The 19,388-nt window shown below is 36.2% G+C and overlaps 1 long non-coding RNA gene across 2 annotated transcripts; it reads right to left on the minus strand.

Annotated features, from left to right (window-relative positions):
• Positions 1-15,740: 15,740 nt before the first annotated feature.
• LOC141697900 (uncharacterized) lies at positions 15,741-19,302 on the minus strand. 2 transcript variants are annotated; one of them, XR_012564878.1, is made up of 3 exons: positions 16,905-19,302; positions 16,431-16,823; positions 15,741-16,334 (listed from the first exon to the last, which is right to left on the minus strand). It is a non-coding gene; the product is annotated as an uncharacterized LOC141697900 (long non-coding RNA). The 2 variants fall into 2 exon arrangements; XR_012564879.1 differs by having other exon boundaries at positions 16,945-19,301.
• Between the last annotated feature and the right edge of the window lie 86 nt (positions 19,303-19,388).

Consider the following 19,388-nt stretch of genomic DNA (forward strand, 5'->3'; position numbering starts at 1 on the left):
TTTTGGTGATGTTAATTGGATTGATAAATGCACCAGTCACCTATAAAGATTAAATGGACACGGTGTATGAGGAGTGCACCGGTAAGTTGTAATTGTATTTATTGATAACATCCTCGTCCCTTCAGGACTAGGGAAGATCAAATTAAACACCTGAAGATTTCCCTACAAAAAGGTTGGAAAAGAAGCAATGGTATGTTGAGTTCCAAGGTATGAATTCTAAATTGAAAATTGATGAAGGATTACAATTGTTCTATTAATTACATCCAGGAAAAGCCAATATAATGTCAGATGCTTTCAGTAGAAAAGAAAATTGAATATTATTAAGATTATTGAAGAGTTAGCAGAAGAATGGGAGAAGTTAGAAATTGAAAATTAAGTACCTGGAGGTAATAAGGAGTAATTGTGTGAGATCACTTTTCAGTCAGAACGAATGGGAGGAATCAAGAAGTGTTAAGAAGAAGTTATGAATCAAGAATTGGATAGTTTAAATGGAAAGGAAAGTTACACCCAAAAGGACAGTAGAAGTATGTTTGGATTTTTTCGCTAGAGCATAAATTTTAATGTGACTAAGTTGAAGAGTAAAATATAAAGAGAAGCCCAAAATTCTTGGATTCTATTCACCTGGAATCACTCGGGCGTATCAAGATATGACAGAGAACTTTTGGGTAATTGTTGATAAGTTGATAAAGTCTGCATGTTTCCTTCCAATTAATGAAAGATACCCTTGGATAAGCTAGAGAAGTTGTATTTGAATAAAATTATGACAAAGCATGGAGTCCCTGTAATAATTGTGACTGATTGAGACCCGAGGTTTAGCTTGAAGTTTTGGACGAAGTTCCAGGAATGCTTCAGGATTTAGAGAAATATGAGTACCAATTACCATCCCCAGACAAATGGTAAAGGTGTGAGGATGATTCAGATAAGGGAAGTTATTATGCTAGTGTAGGAATGATACCCTACGAAGCTTTGTTTGGACATAAGCATAGAACCCCGCTTTACTGAAGTAAGGTAAGAGAAAAGAAGTTGGTAAGTCTTAAGTTAGTGTCGCAAACTGAAGACGCGGTGGTGTTGATTCAGACAAAGAACGCGGACTTGTATCGAAAGAGTCTGAAGGATAGAAATAGGATCGATGGTATTATTAAAGGTGTTACCTTGAAAAGGTTTGATTAGGTTCGAACCAAAGGGCAGCTGAGTCCTAGATATAGTGGACCGTTTAAGATACTGAGAAAATCAGGTAAAGTCATCTATGAGCTAGCGTTGTTGCCATAGATGCAGCATACTCCTAGTGTGTTTTGCGTCTTTGTGTCGAAGGAGTATATCCTCGATTTGAATCAAGATAGTGTGTACGAATTGATCTAGAACCTAGATCGAAACCTCAAAAATGAGTTTATATCTATAGTAAGTATGCTTTGTGTAAATCCGTGAGTAGAAGAGTCAACTTGAGAGTTAGAGTCAGATATACTTGACAAATATCCTCACTTATTTAGTTAAATCAGATTCTGAGGACATAATCTTTTTAAGGGAGAAGGATATAACAACCCGCGTATTTTCGTATTATTTAAATACGTAATTATGGAACTATTAAATAAATAAAATATGTGTGGTTAGTGGTTTACGAGGATTATTTGTTTAATTGTTGTTGAGCTGTATTATCTCGTTATTACTTTTAAAAGTGGTTTTATGGCAGATTTATTTGCATATATATTTGGATTGTCTCTAAAATTGTTTTTATTATTTTATAATTTCAATAATTATTTTTGGGATTTTATAAAATTTAGAATTCAATATTTCATCAATTATTTAGCCCTGTATGATTTTCTGATTGCATTTATTTAAAAAATCCGTATTTAATTCCAGAATTCTTCAAAAATTATAAAACTCATATTTATTGAAGTTTGGCATATTCCGAGAATTTTAAAATTATTTTGGGAATTTTTGGGATTAATTTCACCCGCGCGCTGATTCATTTAATTGTTAAATGCGGGTATAAGTTGCGCTCCAAAATGGTTTGAAAATTATGTAATTTGTGTTTTATAAGTTTCGGGATATTTAGAAAATTTTAAGACTATTTTGATATTATTTTAATTAAAAAAAATTTGCAGCTATGTACCGTTAACTAGATTAAAAACGATACGAAATTAGGTTTGCCGTCAATGAGGGATACGTGTCCTATTTTCGTGAATTGGCAGACACATGGTTTAGTTATGTAATTTTGAGTTTTTCTTTTTTTCCCAGTAAAGTCAATCCCTCACAGTTTCAATCTCCTATCTCTCGGTTAATCTTTAATCTCCTGCTCTCTCTCTACTCTCTTCCTCTCTTTAATCTCCAATCTCTCTCGTCTCTCCCTCTCCCTCTTTTCTTCTTCATTTTTTTTCTTCTTCCCCGGTTCCGTCGATTTCCGGTAGGTGCGTCGGCTCTTCTTCTCTTTTCCGGCCATGATTCCGCTTCTCAGTTTGGATATGTGGGTTCTGTGATGTTCGATTGTTACTGATTATATACATATACACTCGTATGTGCATATATCTTCTTCAGCTTTGTTGATTATGTGTTGCCGCCTCTCGGATTTTTCCAAGAGGTATGGCGGCATTTGCAGTGCGTGTGACGCGTGGGTTTTGCATTCTGTGTAGCTCCTGTTCGGTTACGTGGGTCTGTGATTTTTGGTTGTAATTCTAATTACTTATTTATTAATTTATTCATTTAATTTCTGTGAGAAATTATTTGAGTAAATTATGAAAAATAAATATTTTTTGTGCAGTAAATTAAATCGGTAAAATCTCGTGTGGAAACCCGAAATTTATCGGGTACCGAAGAATTTTTTCCGCCGTTGGCGATGAGCCTCGGTGAGCCGATGGTGGACCGTGATGAAATATTCTGAGTCCTAAATCGATATAAATAATAATTAGTTTATAAAATTATTTTTCGGTACAACGAATAGTTATTTTAAATTGAAGTAGGGCACATAATTTGGATTGTGAATGGTGACTGTTGAATTGATTGCCTAGTTGATTGGTTGGATTGTGGTTGTTAATTTATTTGGGTTGACGTCGAATTGTTTCGACGGGTAGGCCGATAAACAGAGGAGGTGCTGCCCGAATATTTGGGGAATCAAATTCAAAAATACGAGAACATATTCAGTGATTATCGGGATTACTAGTTGAATATATATATACGTATATAATTATAAATAAGTATTTTGCAGGACCTACTGGTGTATTGTGATAGAATATTTTACAAAGTATATGACAACCCTATTTTCGAACGTTGGTCATATGTATTTTCTGAAAATGATCGTTGAACCAAGTTTTAAATATAGAACCGAATCTTGAATGAGTGAATCCTAATTGTTGCGTGTGTTATTATAATACGAATAATTACGAGTCGGGATTGTTATCGTTTGGGTAGGATTGGTATCGAGGATATGTCAAGCATAACTGGGTGTCTAACATAGAGTAGTTCGACTCTGTAGGTGCTAGTCGAAGGATTCGAGAATTGACGATGGACTAAAGCTAACCTAGTAATCAGTCGACAAGCTCAGCAAGGTTCCAAGCGAAGGACCTGAGCGTCAAAGTCGGATCCAGGATAGTCTGACAGTAAGGCGATAAAGTCGAGTGTCCGAGTTGATCCAAAATTAGTCAGTGATAGTTATAAGCTCTGCAAGGCAAGTACCCCTAAATAATCTTTTACAGTTCAGTAAATATAGATAATTGTTGATTTAATTTACGTACTAGAACTGAATTTTTTAAGTTACATATCCCTTGTGTTTAAATATGTTTTATTAACTTACATTTTGGGGAAAAGTGACTTCTGAAAATGCCTATCTCTAGATTGTGATTAAAACTGGAAAGATTTTGGAAAGTGTGTTGTGGTGTAACTGTTTAAAAGATATCGGTATAATTAATTTTGGAAACTGGATAAAAAAGGATCAGATATTGAATGGTTGCATAAGAGGCCCGTAACGGCCCGGTGAGTTTGCGTAAGTGGCTAAGTCGGTTGCGCGCCCTATTTAAATCATTTAGTCCAGCGTGATAGAGACCTAGCTAGTCTCTGAGTTCCGGAACAGGTTTGTGGTGGGATGGACTGATCAGTTATCCCTAGAATTCGTCCAAATACATATCTGATTTTGGTTTAATAGTTCCCGTAACGGAATAAATGGTTTTGTGGTCCCCGTAACGGGACAGATGATTTATGGTTCCTGTAATGGGACAATGATTTTGGAAAGGAAAATAGCATGCTAAAATTGGACTCTGGTATTTATGCACTGCACACAACTGATGATATTATTTTACAGAGCATGCTAGTTTTGATATCCAGTTTATACATGTTTTACTTTTATTCTAACAAGTTATGAATTTTGTTCCTATAACTATTTTATTGTAAATCGTTTTACTTGTTATTCATATAGTGGTACTGCTGAGCAATTAATTGATCACCCTTGCAGAATGTTTTTTATATGTATTGTAGATGCCTAGGAGATTCTTCCGTGGTAGTCAGGGCAGCGTTCCAGTTCCTACCGTGTCAGGCTCCTTTGAGGTAGTTGTGTCAGGCCAAAGATGGTCTGTTGAATTGCTGTAATAAGATAGTATTGTCAGGAATGTTCATGATAGGTTGGTTTGTAGTAATTGTAACCTAAATCATACTTAAACCTGGAAAAGATCTTGGTAAAGGGGTCGTGGTTATGTATAATTAATGATTTGGATTATATTATGTTTATTATTATTGTTGTTGGTGACGTCAACTCCTGACCCCGGGGTTGAGGCCGTCACAGTGTGCACCCTGTGACTCCCCCAAAGTTTTGGATTTCTTCTTTCTGACATAGGTTTGAGTTTGGTATGTGGTGTCCCTACCCATTTTGTTCTGTTCTCTTGGAGATGAGCTATTTTCAATAGTTACATCCTTTTGGGAGGATGCAGCTAGCAATGTGCTAATTTCCTTATTAATCACCACAGGCTATTAGGAGACTGTGGTGTGGCTAGGATGGGATACACTAACCTCTCTCACCTTATCCTTAGGAATTCTTTGAAGTTCACCCTGTCCTTCACCTTTCTTACCACCCTTCACACTCCCCTCTTGTGTTGTGGTAGTTTTTACAACTAGTTTCTTTTGAGAGGAACTAGAGTGGTGTTTCTTAAATTTGGTTAAAATTTTAGGTTTTGTGGCTTGGGTAGGCATATATTTGGTCACAGTCACAGATGTCATAGCCACAGTTATATGCAAAGAAACTGGAGGTTGGGAAAGAGTAGTGACAGAAACAGTTACCTCACTTACCTGAGGTGCCTCCATGATTGGCAGATAGTTGAGAGGCACATCACTGTGGAGATTATTCCTGTTCAAATCAGCAAGTACCCTCTTTTTTTGGACCCAATAATCAAGCTTATTTGTTGGGTTCTCAATCAAGAGGTCCTTAGAAACATGGTTTCTAGCATCATAAGAAAACTAGCATAATATATATTCTTGGACCTTTTCTTGATATCTCCTAATTTATACCCTAACTCTTTCATGACATAGTTACTAAAATTGAAGTACTTGTCATTCAAAATCAGATTAACCATAGAGTAAGTAACTGCATCAAAGTTTCTAATTTTACCATAAAATGCTTTATAAAAGAATCACAGAGAAAGCTCCACTCTTTTCTAGGGCCCATTCTCTTAACCTCACCTAGTTTGGCAGGATTTGGAGAATAACCCATAGACACAAGTATGGTGCTCACATATGTAATATCTGGGATATATCGTGTAATTATTTATGCTAATAAATAATTATTATGTATGTTCAGTATTTATTCTGTGAATTATTTGTTAAGTGTTAAATGTGTTTGGATGTTTAAAAATAATATTAATTGAGTATTTTAATTTTTATATGTCCAAAATAAAATATAAATAATTGTCATATCTTCCTATTTATTTTTGTGTTGATTTATGATTTTATAGGAAATATATGGATTTTATAAAATCTTTTTCCGGGTATTTAAAAACTATTTTATACAATCGGGAACCAACCGACGTCATCCGTTTTTACGTTTTTATAACCCGAAACTCTTCCGAGAACTCCTTCCTAATCTAATTGCAATATTTTGAGCATTTTCCATGTTTCGACTATTTCGATCCGGCGTACGGTTTGTCCTGTGCGGGTCTCGGCGCAACATTTTCGATACATTATTCGTTTCGGTAAATCAATAAAACTCGTATTTTGAATAAACAGGATCTTTTTATTAAACTATCACAATTATCACATCGTAATACGTGTAACCAGGCGCTGAGATCAAGACCACAATACAAATTGTATTGATTTGGATAATTATCCCGAAAACCGGTACCGTTTGGATCAGTTTTTATAAATAAACGTATCATTTTGTATCTGGAATGATCCAACGGGATACTAATTTTCCGTAATTATAAATAGCCTTTACCGTATTTTATTTCGTATTAGAAATCATTTGCAAACAGTATTTACAGAGAAAATACTATAATTATAAACTGTTTTTCGTAATCAAACACAAATTCGGAGGCGTTATCGATATCGGATTAAGGCGTGCATATACTCGAATCGAAACTTGAAAAATTTCCTATCTGATTCTGCCATCAATTTCAACCCAGAATCAAAGGGTAATTTCCTATAAACTGATTTATATTCGAATTATTAAGAATTATGATTTTTTGTTCGAGCTATTGTTTGGATGATTTGATGCTTGCATGTTTTAGATCTTTTCTTCCTGATCATTTTGGCATGTCATATGATCGATTTGGAGTTCAATAACATGTTCAAATTAGGGTTTGATTCTCGAATTGTATAATTGGGGTTTATATTCGTTTGAATGTTCTTGATTGAATTTGGGGGTTTCTTATTTTGGGATTATTAGATGTTCTAAAGGGGTGGGTTTTGTTCCCCTTGAAATTTGCAATCTATTCATATATAGCACGTTATCAGACGATTCATGGATCGAACGGAGTTGTCGTTTGAAGTTTCGCCGGATTTTATATAAACTCGCCGGCGGCGAGTTTTCCTCGGGTTATTACGATCGATTTATAGCTTGTTTGATGGAATAAATTACATGAATAAGTTCATAAGGTTGTAATCTACGTTTCCCCGTTTGTTTGGTCGTGTTTGGGACTGTTATTAGACTCGCCGGAAAGCTTTGAGTCACCGGCAATGGCTGCGCCGGCGACGTGGTGAAGGGGATGGCAAAAATGCAGAAAGGTCCATGACTTTTCTGTGTTATTGCAAAGTAGTCCCTCTGTTTTAAAAAGTTTTTAAAAACAAGATTTCTGTTTACAAAACTGGTAAAAATAGTATTTATGTTTTATTAATTTTCAGAAATAGGATTTCTTTTATAAAAATCATTTTAAAAATTGTTTTTAATTTCCAAAAATTCTGAATATGATTATTTCAATTCCAAAAATTATTATTTTAATTTCAAAAATTATTTTTTATTCAAAAATAAATCTGAATTAGTTATTTAATTAATTTCAGTTAATATTTAATTGATTAATTGGTCAATTAATTCGAAAATTAATTGATTAATTGATTTAATTAATTATTAATTGATTTTAATTAATTATTTAATTAGATTTAAATATTTCAAAATGATTTAAAAATTCCGAAAAATAGTTTCGAGTTTTAAAATATTATTTTAAATTGGTTTCAAGGCTCAATAATTATTATAAAATTGTTTTGAAGCCCGAATTGCCCTATCGTACCCTGTTTATTACTTTAAAATTGATCCAACGACCCGTTTTAATTCCGAAAAATGTTTTAAAAATCGTTTTAAATACCCGAAAGCTTGTTTGTGACCCGAGACTCCTTTATGAATGATATGTCATTGATTATTTGACGTGTTATGTGTTATATGTGACTTGTTGTTTGATTGTCGATCTATATGTTCGATGTTTACTTTTCTATAGCGTAACTTTCAATCCGTTAATCGGATTTGGGTGAAACGAAGGGTAGATAGAAGTGTGTATCGAATAGAATCGTATAAGTTGAGTATTAATAGATGCTTATGATATGTGAGCAGAAGAGGCAAGGCGTAGGAAAGGGAAACAGATAGTCGAGGAGTAGACGGTTGTGATTGGAAGTTAGTGCAATATAGCAAGCTAGTACCAGGCAAGTGTTCTGAACTTTTTCGAGATATATTGTAGTTGATTGATAGTCCTGTTTTATATTGCAAGTGCTTTGAAGCACTGAACCCAAAACCCTGATTCAAGTTATTGATCTTGAGCCGTAAACCTTATTCTTTCTAAACCATTGATTGTTGTACACCCAAATACGAACCACAAATATACGATACTACTCCACAAATACATACAAACTAAATACCAAACACTGTATCGAATTACTTACATACTTAAACCATTGTACCTTATGCTTTAAAAGACCAATTCCTGGAAACCCTGAAATATTGATTCCTTTGTTATCCAGTTCTTTCATTACCTAACAGTCAAGCTTTGAAATTGCCATACTGATCCCTTGTAAAGATTGAAACCATTTCCTTATCGAACATTCAATATTGTTTATGATTTTGTTTATTGTTTTACATTGTTTATTCTATTATTATAAAATTGGATTTTTTTTATAAAATTGTGGACCAGATTCGTGGTCAGACCATATTAATGGTCAAGTTAGGCCAATGTGTGCCTTGGATCCAGTAGTTAGAGTAGTGCTGTGTGCTTTGCTCGGGGTTAGTGCGTGACTGATCAGCAGCCTAACCTTGGTTTTTAAAATGAAAATATAATATCCAATTCTAAATCATAATTCATTGTTCACTTGATATTATAACCCTTTTCACTTGATGATCATTATTCTCAGTTTTGTCATTGTGACTTGCTGAGCTAGTTAGCTCATTTGTGCGATGTTATTTATGTTCTTTTCCAGTTAAGAAGGAACCAGTTGGTAGCGAGGATCCCCAGTCCAGCGCGAGAGCTAGGGGTTCAGGTTGATCGAGTTAAGCTAGTAGGCATCTTTTGAGATAATTTAAGTTTGTAAAAGTTTGTAATAATGTTTAATACTCAGTTTTAAGTTTGAATAGTTGGGATTTGGACGGTTTGTAATATAAGTGTGTGTTTGGCTTGTATGCATACTTTAACCTGTTGCGGTCCGTGGTAGTTGGTAAGTAGGGTCACTGCATATTATTATTATTATCTTTATTATTGTTATAAGCAGGTTATAAATAAGGTGTGTGTGTGTGTGTGTGGACCCCAAACTTCTGACCCGGGTTTGGAGAGCGCCACAACATCTGTGTTTATGTGTGGAACATTAGTGTTATTTTCAGGCAAATGGAAGCAAGTTTGTTTTTCATCACAATTAATACAATAATCATTACCTTTCAGAGAGAATGCAATGGTTTTATCTTTGGAGTTGTACACAGTCGTGGTCCAGATCTACTCCACAACTTCACATTAGATAATTTGAGACTCAAGCATAGCATTGCTTAGTTTGCAATTGCGAATGAAGTCCATCATCTTGTGATAGTCCTCAGAAGCAGCAATGTTCTTGTCCACCAGTGCCAAAAAAAATTTCTTCTCATAGACAAATCCAGACTGAGACATAATCTTGACTACAGGTATCATTTTTATGATTGAAAGCAGTTACAGAGAAAGAGGGGTTTTTGGAGACGAAGAGAGTAAAACTTGCTTTGGTATTAATGAGAAATATAAAAGTAAAAAAAAAATTGAGAGGGGCTTTTATACTTTCTCATAAATTAATAAGTAAAAATTTAAAAATACGATAAAGTACCCAATGAAAATTGCCAAAAATAACTATTTAAAAATGAAATCAGCTGTAAAAATTCTAAAGATTATCCATTGGCATATACATACATACTGTATGTAAATTCGACGAATAAGGTATAGAATTAACGGATATGATTAAAGCAATTCAACGGATATAAATTAAACAAATATCCTTCGAGATATAAAGTACCCAGAAAAATATTTGATTTTCAACAGATAATGAAATTCAACGGATATTCACTTTCAATGGATAATGAACATCCGTCGAGATAAATTTTGACTTAGCCAAAATTTCATATCTTTAGGAAAAATCAAATTTATTTCTGGATGCATTACAAATTGCTTAGACATCAAAATAACTTAGGAATAATTAGCATACCTAACTCACTTACCAAGCTAGTGAAAGTTGACTTATCATATGGTTTTGCGGATGTGCAATCCATTAAGTCAAACTTCTTTAAAAGATCATGTATATTTGGTTTGACTAATGAATATTCCATCACTAACTTGCTTAACTTGGAGACCAAGAAAGTAAGTTATTTCTCCCATCATGCTCATTTCATATTTACTTTGCATTAGTTTGGAAAACTTTTTACAATTTTTTTTATCTGTAGTGCTAAATATAATATCATCTACATAAATTTGAACAAGTATACTAGAGACATTAACATTCAAATAGGTGATCTCTAGTCCATTTCCTTTGTTATGGTAGATTAGCTCTAGATGAAGAGGTCTCAAAGTTGTCTTGATGTGTGACTGAGTTTTGATTAAAAGAAACTTCTCCTGAGTTTGTGGATCTTTGGCCTGAGGTTGGGGACCTTTCTGTGTGTAATCTAAAATGACTTTCAACTTATATTGATGGCTCAACGGATGTTGAATTTTTCCTTTCGACGGATGATGCACTTTGTCTTTCAACGGATGATGCACCATCTCTTTCGACGGATGTTGCACTTTATCTTTCGACGGATGTAGAATCATGTGCTTCATTTATTGTTGACTTTTCTGCATTTTCCTTAGAAATTATTTCTTGATCACTTTCATCATCACTATCATCACAGTTCATCTCAATATTGTCAAAATTAAGGCTTTCATGGAAAACTTCATCTTGTAGTCCTTCAATCTTCTTATCATCAAACACAACATGTACAGATTCCGTAACAATGTTGGTTCTAAGATTGTAGACTCTATATGCTTTGCCCACAGCATATCCAACAAATATACCTTCATCAGTTTTGGCAGTAAACTTTCCATGTTGCTCAGTTTGATTCCTTAGAATGTGGCATTTATATTCAAAGACACGAAAAAATTTAAGTTTTGGTTTCCTATTCTTGAATAATTGATAAAAAGTCATGCATTTTGCTTGATTGACCAAAGAAATATTATGAGTGTAGCATGCAGTATTTACAGCTCCTGTCCAAAAATAAGTTGGTAACTTTGATTCTTCTAGCATCGTTCTTGCAGCTTCAATAAGAGATCTATTCTTTTTTTCCACAACTCCATTTTGTTGTGGAGTCCTTACTGCTGAAAACTCATACATGGTCGTATTTTCTTCACAAAATAACCTTATTGCAGAGTTCTTGAACTCATTTCCATTGTCACTCCTGATTCTTCTAACTTTGAGATCAGGATGATTGTTGACTTGCCTTATATGATTGATAATAATTTCACTAGCTTCATCTTTAGATTTGAGGAAATATGTCCAAGTGAACTTTGAGAAACCATCCACAATTACTAGGAAATATATTTTATTTGAAATTGACAACACATTGACTGGTCCAAATAAGTCCAAGTGCAATAGTTGTAGTGATTCTTCAATTGTAGATTCAAGCTTCTTCTTGAATGATGTCTTGATTTGCTTTCCCTTTTGACAGGCATCACACAATCCATTTTTTGAGAACTCAACTTGAGGAATGCCTCTTACTAGGTCTTTCTTGACTAGTTCATTCATAGTCTTGAAGTTCAGATGAGACAGCTTCTTGTGCCATAGCCAACTTTCATCTTGACTTACTTTGCTGAAAAGACAAGTAATAGAATTTGTATTGGATGAGTTGAAGTCAGCTAGATACACATTTTCTTTTCTCACTCCTGTGAGAACCACTTTGTTGTTCTTATTTTTGTAATCTACCTTGACCTCAATTTTCTCTAATCTGTCATTCAGTTGCTTCATTGACAGATGCCCCGCATTAACTCTTTTGTTCTCTTTGACTTGACTTGATTCTCCTGTAATAAAGTTCTTGGAAACTGATCCATATTTTTCATTGAGTTTAGGTAGCTTGGCTTTGCTAATTGGCTTATGTTCTTTCAACAGATGGGCATCCTTGTTTTTCAACGAATAATTACTTTTATCTTTCAACGGATAAACTTCATCATCCGTTGATTCCAAGTTCGTCGATAATCCTTCTACCGAACTCAGAATCCAGTTCCTCTTTGCTCTTTTTCCAGACTTCTTCACATAATAATTTTATACCTTGAACCTTAGCAATTTGGGCATTTACATTTCTTGATGATTTCCAAGCCTTGATTACCTCTTTCTCTCGTTCAAACTGCTTTCTTAAAATTTCCTCTTTCTTCAAGGATTCAGTCAATTCATCATTTGCAATCTTAAACTCTATCTTCAGTTTCTCAAACTCAACAAATTGAGTTTCTAACACAGTATTCCTCTCACTTAAAAACAAATTATTTTCTTTAATTTTGTATTTTATTTAGTGAGTGATTTAAGTGTAACACGCAAATGATATAATTTTGTTGAAATGTCATTTATAGCATCATTAGACTCATCTTTAGAAAGGTGTGCTAGATTAGTAGTGATTACCTGATTGCTTGAAAAACTGACTTCTGCTTCATCTGATTTGGCCATTAGGGCTAAATTGACATAGCTTGTTTCTTCATCCTCAGCTACCCCATCAGCTGCCCAGTCATTTTCTTGAGTCAGAAAGGCCCTTTCCTTTTGTTTGAGCAGTTCAAAATACTTCTTTTTGTAATCCACAGGCTCACACTTCTTTTTTTCAGAATCAGGTTTTCTGCATTCATTGGCAAAATGACCATTCAATCCACATTTGAAATACTTGAATTTAGATGTATCCACCATGTTTCGATTTGGCTTGGTTGCTCCAAAATTATTTTTGAATTTGAGCTCGGCAAATCTTCATGATAGGAAAGCCAGATGTTCATCTATGTCCTCCATTTCATCCTGACTAAGATGGTCCTCATGCTCAGCCATTAGCCCATTTCCTTTGCCTTCACAAACCCTTGAGTTTGGTGCAGATTCCACATCTTCAACCTTCATCTCTTTCACTCTCTCTTGTTTAGCTACCAAAGTAATAGATCCCCCCTTCTTACTTCCTTTCTCTAACTCCTCATCTTGTTCCAACTCAAACTCATAATTTTTAGAATGCCATACAGTCTCTCCAAAGTAAATTCCTTATAATCTTGAGAGTTTCTAAGAGAGACAGTCATAGGCTTCCAGTCTTTTGGTAGAGATCTAAGGAATTTCAGGTTTGAATCTTTTGTCTGGTAGATTCTTCCATGCAGCTTCAGTGCATTTAGTAGTTTTGAAACCTACTAAAAATGGCACTTAAGGACTCACGTTCTTCATAATGAAAGTGCTCATACTGTTGTATTAGAAATTGTATCTTGTTTTCCCTCACTTGTTCAATGCCATCACATATGATTTGAATTGTATCCCAGATATCCTTAGCAGATTTACACTTGATAACATTGTCAAACGTATCAATATCAAGACCATTGAACAAAATGTTCATAGCCTTTTTATCTTTGTTCACTTGCTCAATGTCTACATCTATCCATTCTGATTGTGGCTTTGGAATGCTTTGCTCATTGCCTATAACTCCTTCAACATCTGTAGAAGTTCTTCGAAGAACATGAGGACCTTTCTCAATGCAATCAACATACCTTTCATCTTGAGAGAGAAGATGCAGGTGCATTTTCACCTTCCAGTGGTGATAGTTGTCTTTATCCAGAAAAAGGATCTTTACTCCAACATCCTTCATACTCTTGTTGTTAGTTCTTTTGATCTTTAAACTCTTAGTGTGTCAAGAGCTTGCTCTGATACCAATTGTTATTCCCAAATAATCTAACAATAGAATTGCAGAGGGGGGGGGTTGAATGTAATTCTTGATTTCTTTTGAAAATTAAGAAAATTCTTTACCAAAGTATATCAGTGTTTGAATATGCAAGTGTGCGGAATGAAATATTAAAGGTATTCAAAATATAAAGTAATTAAACACAAAGATTTAAAAACTTTTTGGTGGATCGATCTATCCACCAGAGATATATATTGATTGAGAATTTTATGATGCAAGAATGCACACAGCTACTTACAAGTAAAATTACAAAGTAAGAACAGACAAAATTCTTAACAGATTATGCCTTTTCTATTTATCAGTTCTCTCGATCAATAAATTATCTACTTGCTACTCTTGGTTTATACATCACCAAGTTACATATGAAAAAACAAACAAATAAAACATAATATCTAAGTCTGATCACATGTTTCTTCATTTCTCTATCCAGCATTCTTGTATTTCTTCAAGTAGGCATGGAAAGAAAATGCTTCTTTGTTCTCAAAATCGTGCTAATAGGCTGCCACAATCCTTTTATATACAATCAACTCATGTGACTGTCAAGTCACTATCAACTCCTATTTGAATTTGTTATCCGTCGAGACTTTGTAGATTATCCATGTAGATTATCCATTGAGTCTCAATTGGATCACCTGTTGAGAGTAACTTGGGTCATCCGTCGAAACCTTGTAGAATCATCCGTTGAAAGTATTTCCATAGCAGTTGACTCAATTTTATTTATGCAAAATTACAAGGCATCTAATATTTACAATTAGCCAACCTATTTTGTATATCATTCTAGTAGTCAACATGACTTAGAATATCCTACAACCTCTAATTCTCTAAGACATTACAGTGTACAGGAATGTGCTATAAAAACTTAGTTAAACATAAGCTACTCTTTCAATGGATGACAAAGTAAGATTATCCGTTAAAAACTACAAATACACTTAATTAAATCTACTAAGGTATTTTGGTAAAATATCATCAAGCCTACAATATATTCCTAATAGGGAGGTAGCTGCATCTATGCCAACGAAGCAAGGAAAGCTTCAACCAAACTGAGAAGGGGCTTACAAGGTGATAGAGGTCGTTCGCCCAGGAAACTACAAGTTGGAAACACTGGCTGGAGAAGTGAACAAAAATATTTGGCATGCCAATCGCCTTCGGAAATTCTACCGGTAAGAAAACTACTTGTGCTTTCTTATTGTACTTTCCTATTGTATTCATTCCTAAAATCACAAGTGTAATAGACGAATGAAATGCGCTCCTTTCGTACTACTTTTTACTTAAGAATTATCATAACACATCGAACGAACGTACGAGTGTTATCTGTGGACAATCCCGAAGAAGATAAACCCTTCGTCCGCTCACGTTTAATTGTTTACATTGAGAGCCGATGATTATTATCTAGGGGCAATCCTATCACGCATAATGTCCTTCGCCTTAATAATATTGTCCTTAGTCCTACTGTAAATTTACTTTGCATAAATCTTTTAGATAACAGAAAGAAACGAACGAAAAATATCTAGGGGATATCCCGAAGAAGATATTATCCTTCGCTCTCTGCTTAACTAATATTTTACAAGTGATTTATTTGAACCGGAGGAACGAATGATGCCTTATCAAGGGGCGATTCTAATTAAGATAAGCCCTTCATCCCACAAAATAAAAAGAGGAGCGAACACCTTTTCAAAGACAATCCCGAAGAAGAAAATTCCTTCGCTCACCCCAAGGGAATGCCCGTTTACGATGGTTTTTCAAGTTTTGAAGTCACAAGTCGTACCTTTCGAAATAAGGCGAACTAAGCCCATGTTCTTCTGAAGAAAAGGTCCTTGTCCCCTCAACACTTGGTGCATGAGTACAATAAAATGCTAAGGCAAAAAATGAATCCAAAGATGCAATATACAAATCAAAGATGCAATAAAATTGCTAAAATAAATAAATATGAATGAAAATAAATCAACGACACGAAAGCCACCAAATGTTGTGCCCGAAGGCAGTTAAAGTCCGAAGGCAACAGTATATATGTGCAAAGAAAAACAAATTACAACTCCAAATCTAGGACTGAAGCTCAGAATCCGAGAGGTCTTTGTCTTTGCCAGAAGAGACTACTAGGGGCTCCGCAGCGTCAGTTCGGCCGATGGGATCTTCAAGGGACTCATCCAAGAGTTGCATGTAGTCCCGTCCAAGCTCATGTGCCTTCTTCAACACATGGTCGGCACCAAACTGGAAGCATCGCTCTTCTGTCAGATCATCTTCTGCTTCTTTCGAAGCTCCTTTCGAGCCTTCTTCAACTGGGAATTCCTTCCTTCGATGCGCTTGTTGCCTTCGTTAAATCCACCTCCAGCCGCTGCTTTTTTTCGATAAGCACCTTTGTCTGCCCATCCAGGGTCTCGTTCTGCAACTTGAACCTTTGGAACTCCTCCTCGGTCGCAGTAGTTCTTCGCTCCAGTTCTTCCACCCTGGTCATTCGGCCCTGCATATCTCGTACCTTGTCCGCGACAGCAGCAGCCAAAGGGGTAGCCTGAAATAAAATAAATAAGGGAAAGGTCAAAATGAATGATAAGGAAGGTTCAGAAGAAATGAAGGCGAACAAAGACACATAAAATTAAATACTTACCAGGGAGAGAAAAGACATCACTTTCGTGCAAGCTTCAATCGGTATTGGCCGCAACAAAGAGCAAACGATCAGCTGGGCACCTCCTTTGTCGCCACCATCGCCGAATAAACAATATGGTCACTTGTCAGCATGCCCCAGCCGGAGACGTACGTCTGAATGACCCCATCTCGGCCCCCCTGTCGCTTGTTCCCTTGCTCAAAACATCCTGGCCGCCCTAGCCCTCTCCATCAACCTCGGCCGAAGCAGGAGGCTCTTGTCGGCTGGCTTCCGCTTCCTTCCCCACTCTTTCTCCCTCTTCCGAGGGATCGCCCTCCTATTGCTTGGTAGCTTTCTCGGCAGTCTTCTTCGCCGCCGTCTTCATCTTTTTTCTCTTTATCAGAGCCTCCGAAGATACTGAAAGAAAATGGGGAAATAGTTATACAAGGCAAATAAAGAAGACGAAGAAAGACAAGTGTGAACACATAAAACATATACATCAAAGAAAGAAGATCGAATGAAAGGAATTAGTGACCACCCCACAAACCGAGCAACCAGTCCTTGTCACGGTAATCGTCCGAGGTGAGCTTGCCTACCCAGCGTTCACCAAGGCCGCATAGAGGTCCCTCTCCTCCTCGGTCAGATTGGGCATAAGAAGCTTGGAGGGGTCAACTTCTTTCCACACCAAAAATTGGGCCAACTTTGAGCAACTAATGAAGCACCAGTGTGTGTGAATCGTCTTGTTGCTCGAATTAGTGGTCGTCCAGTCGGCTCGGCCAGCCCTTCGAGTGATAGTGTAAAACCCCGGGCTCTTGGGTTCTTTCGGAAGTCATAATAAAACCAGAAGAGTCGCGTGAGAGGCTTTATCCCCGCTTGCAGGCAACGGTTTTGGAAACAATTTATGTAGATGACTCTGTTTGGATCCATCAGCTCCAGAACGATACACATTTGCTGAAACAGGTGCTTCAGGATCTTCAGCAGAGGCACCCGAAAACCACACTTGAAGATGGCTTCGGAAATGCCGACCGCACGATCTCCATATTCTTCGGGCGCGCTGGGAGTATCATAGATCCTCTCATCATCATCCGCGTTATATATCCAGAAATAGCCGCGAGGAACCGAGTATTCGTCGTACATATCCTCCACATTCACCTTTGGCAGCTCCGAAGGGTTATTGGCAAGTGACTGAACTGAAAAGCCTTCGCCCCGTCCGTTTGGGCCGCGAGGTGGAAGTTGCTACAAGAGTATTCGATATATGTATTCGAAAATAAATAGACCGATTAGTCCATGTACTCGAATGAATTACAAAAAGTAAAAATAAGGGGAAGGAAAAGCCGAGTATATGTCCCTGGACCGAACGAACGACTCTTAAGACGGAAAACCAAAAAGCGCCAGGGGTCGGTTACCGAAGGATATTCCAAGGCAAGGATATCCCGAAGGAAGTTCTTGCCCAAAAAACACCTCGCACACCATCTTTAAACCCAGAAGGCGTAGATAAAAGACTAAAAGGTGCCCAGAGTCGGCTCCCGAAGAATGTTCTAATGCAAGAAGCCCCCGAAGGAAGTTCTTGCCCATGAACACCTCGAATGCCATCTTTAAACTCAACTGGCAACAGAAAGGAAAAAAGAAGAGAAATGAAAGCCCAGAAAAGCACCCCATGAGCAAAGGGGAAAACAAAGACCAAAAGTAAAAATACCAAACTCAAAAACTGAAACAAGCATGCAATGCAAAAAATAATTTCAAAGAGAAAAATTGAAAACATCACTTATTAATTTCGAGGTGTTGTTTAAGTGTTTGTTGTTTGTGAGGCCCAATGAACGAAGGCCCATCGTCCTTTAGGACCATTGGACCGAAGGCTCACACAGATTTCAATCAGCCGTTGGAAAATACATAATCAAAACAGTTGCCCCCATTTCTCTTCAACATTTGTCCGCATTCTCCACATGATGGACAAACATTAACGGCAGGTCTGAGTATAAGTACCCCAAGTGATATAAGAAACATGACAATTCTCTACACACTCAAACTCTATAATTTTTGTATTCTCATGTAACCTATTCGTACACTCAGATTACTGATTCACATACCGGAAGTGAATCGGAGAAACAAACTCTCGCATTCTCTACATTTTCATGTCACAACGGAAAGATGTTCTTGAAGGCCGAAGGGTGTCCTTGAACCGCAGAAATATGGGTTGTAACACAGTACTTCTTATTTACAAACATTACTATGCAGCTATGCTATTTTCTTTCTTTTTTATAAAAACCAAAGGGGACATGCTGAACATTGCCTTTTGTTACTTCTGGATTGCACAATGTGCTTATTCACCTACATGCTTGTAAAATGTTTCACAATAAAAGGGGTGCCGCAAGAGATTCGAAACCTACTACAGATGAACCCGATAAAAGTTAGACGCCTGTATATTTTGTACATTTGTAATTGTTCCTCATTGTATTCACCCGTGACTTATTGAAGGAGCACAAAAATGTCACTACTTTTTTCCGTAGCTTTCACTTGTCATTCGACCCCACTTTAATTAACACAAAATAAGCCTCGGCCAATATTTCAACTTTAACCATGTTAGATGCTTCAGTTTTGACATCTTATCACCTGGACACTACAAACATCTGGAGCAAAGAAGACCTATTTCTCTAATCGCTATCTGCTTATATAATCTACTACCAATAGAAAAGGAATAAACTTTTTAAAGCAATCAAGGAGAGACCATTACATCCAAAGTGTACAGACCAACCGCTTAACCGCATCCAACCGCTCAACCGCTCGCAACCGAACCGCATTTTTGGATAATCGCGAAACGCGGGTTGGTTGTGGATTTGAATTTTAAAAACCGCTCATTCGCGGTTTTGATGCGGTTTTAAATTTTTGAAAATCGCAAAATCGCAACCGCAACTCGCAACATATATTTATAATAAAATATATTTCCAAAAATGTAGTTGATATCATATAAATTTATAAGTATAC

Source organism: Apium graveolens, chromosome 11, assembly GCF_009905375.1.
Source record: "Apium graveolens cultivar Ventura chromosome 11, ASM990537v1, whole genome shotgun sequence".
Taxonomy (NCBI): Eukaryota; Viridiplantae; Streptophyta; class Magnoliopsida; order Apiales; family Apiaceae; genus Apium; species Apium graveolens.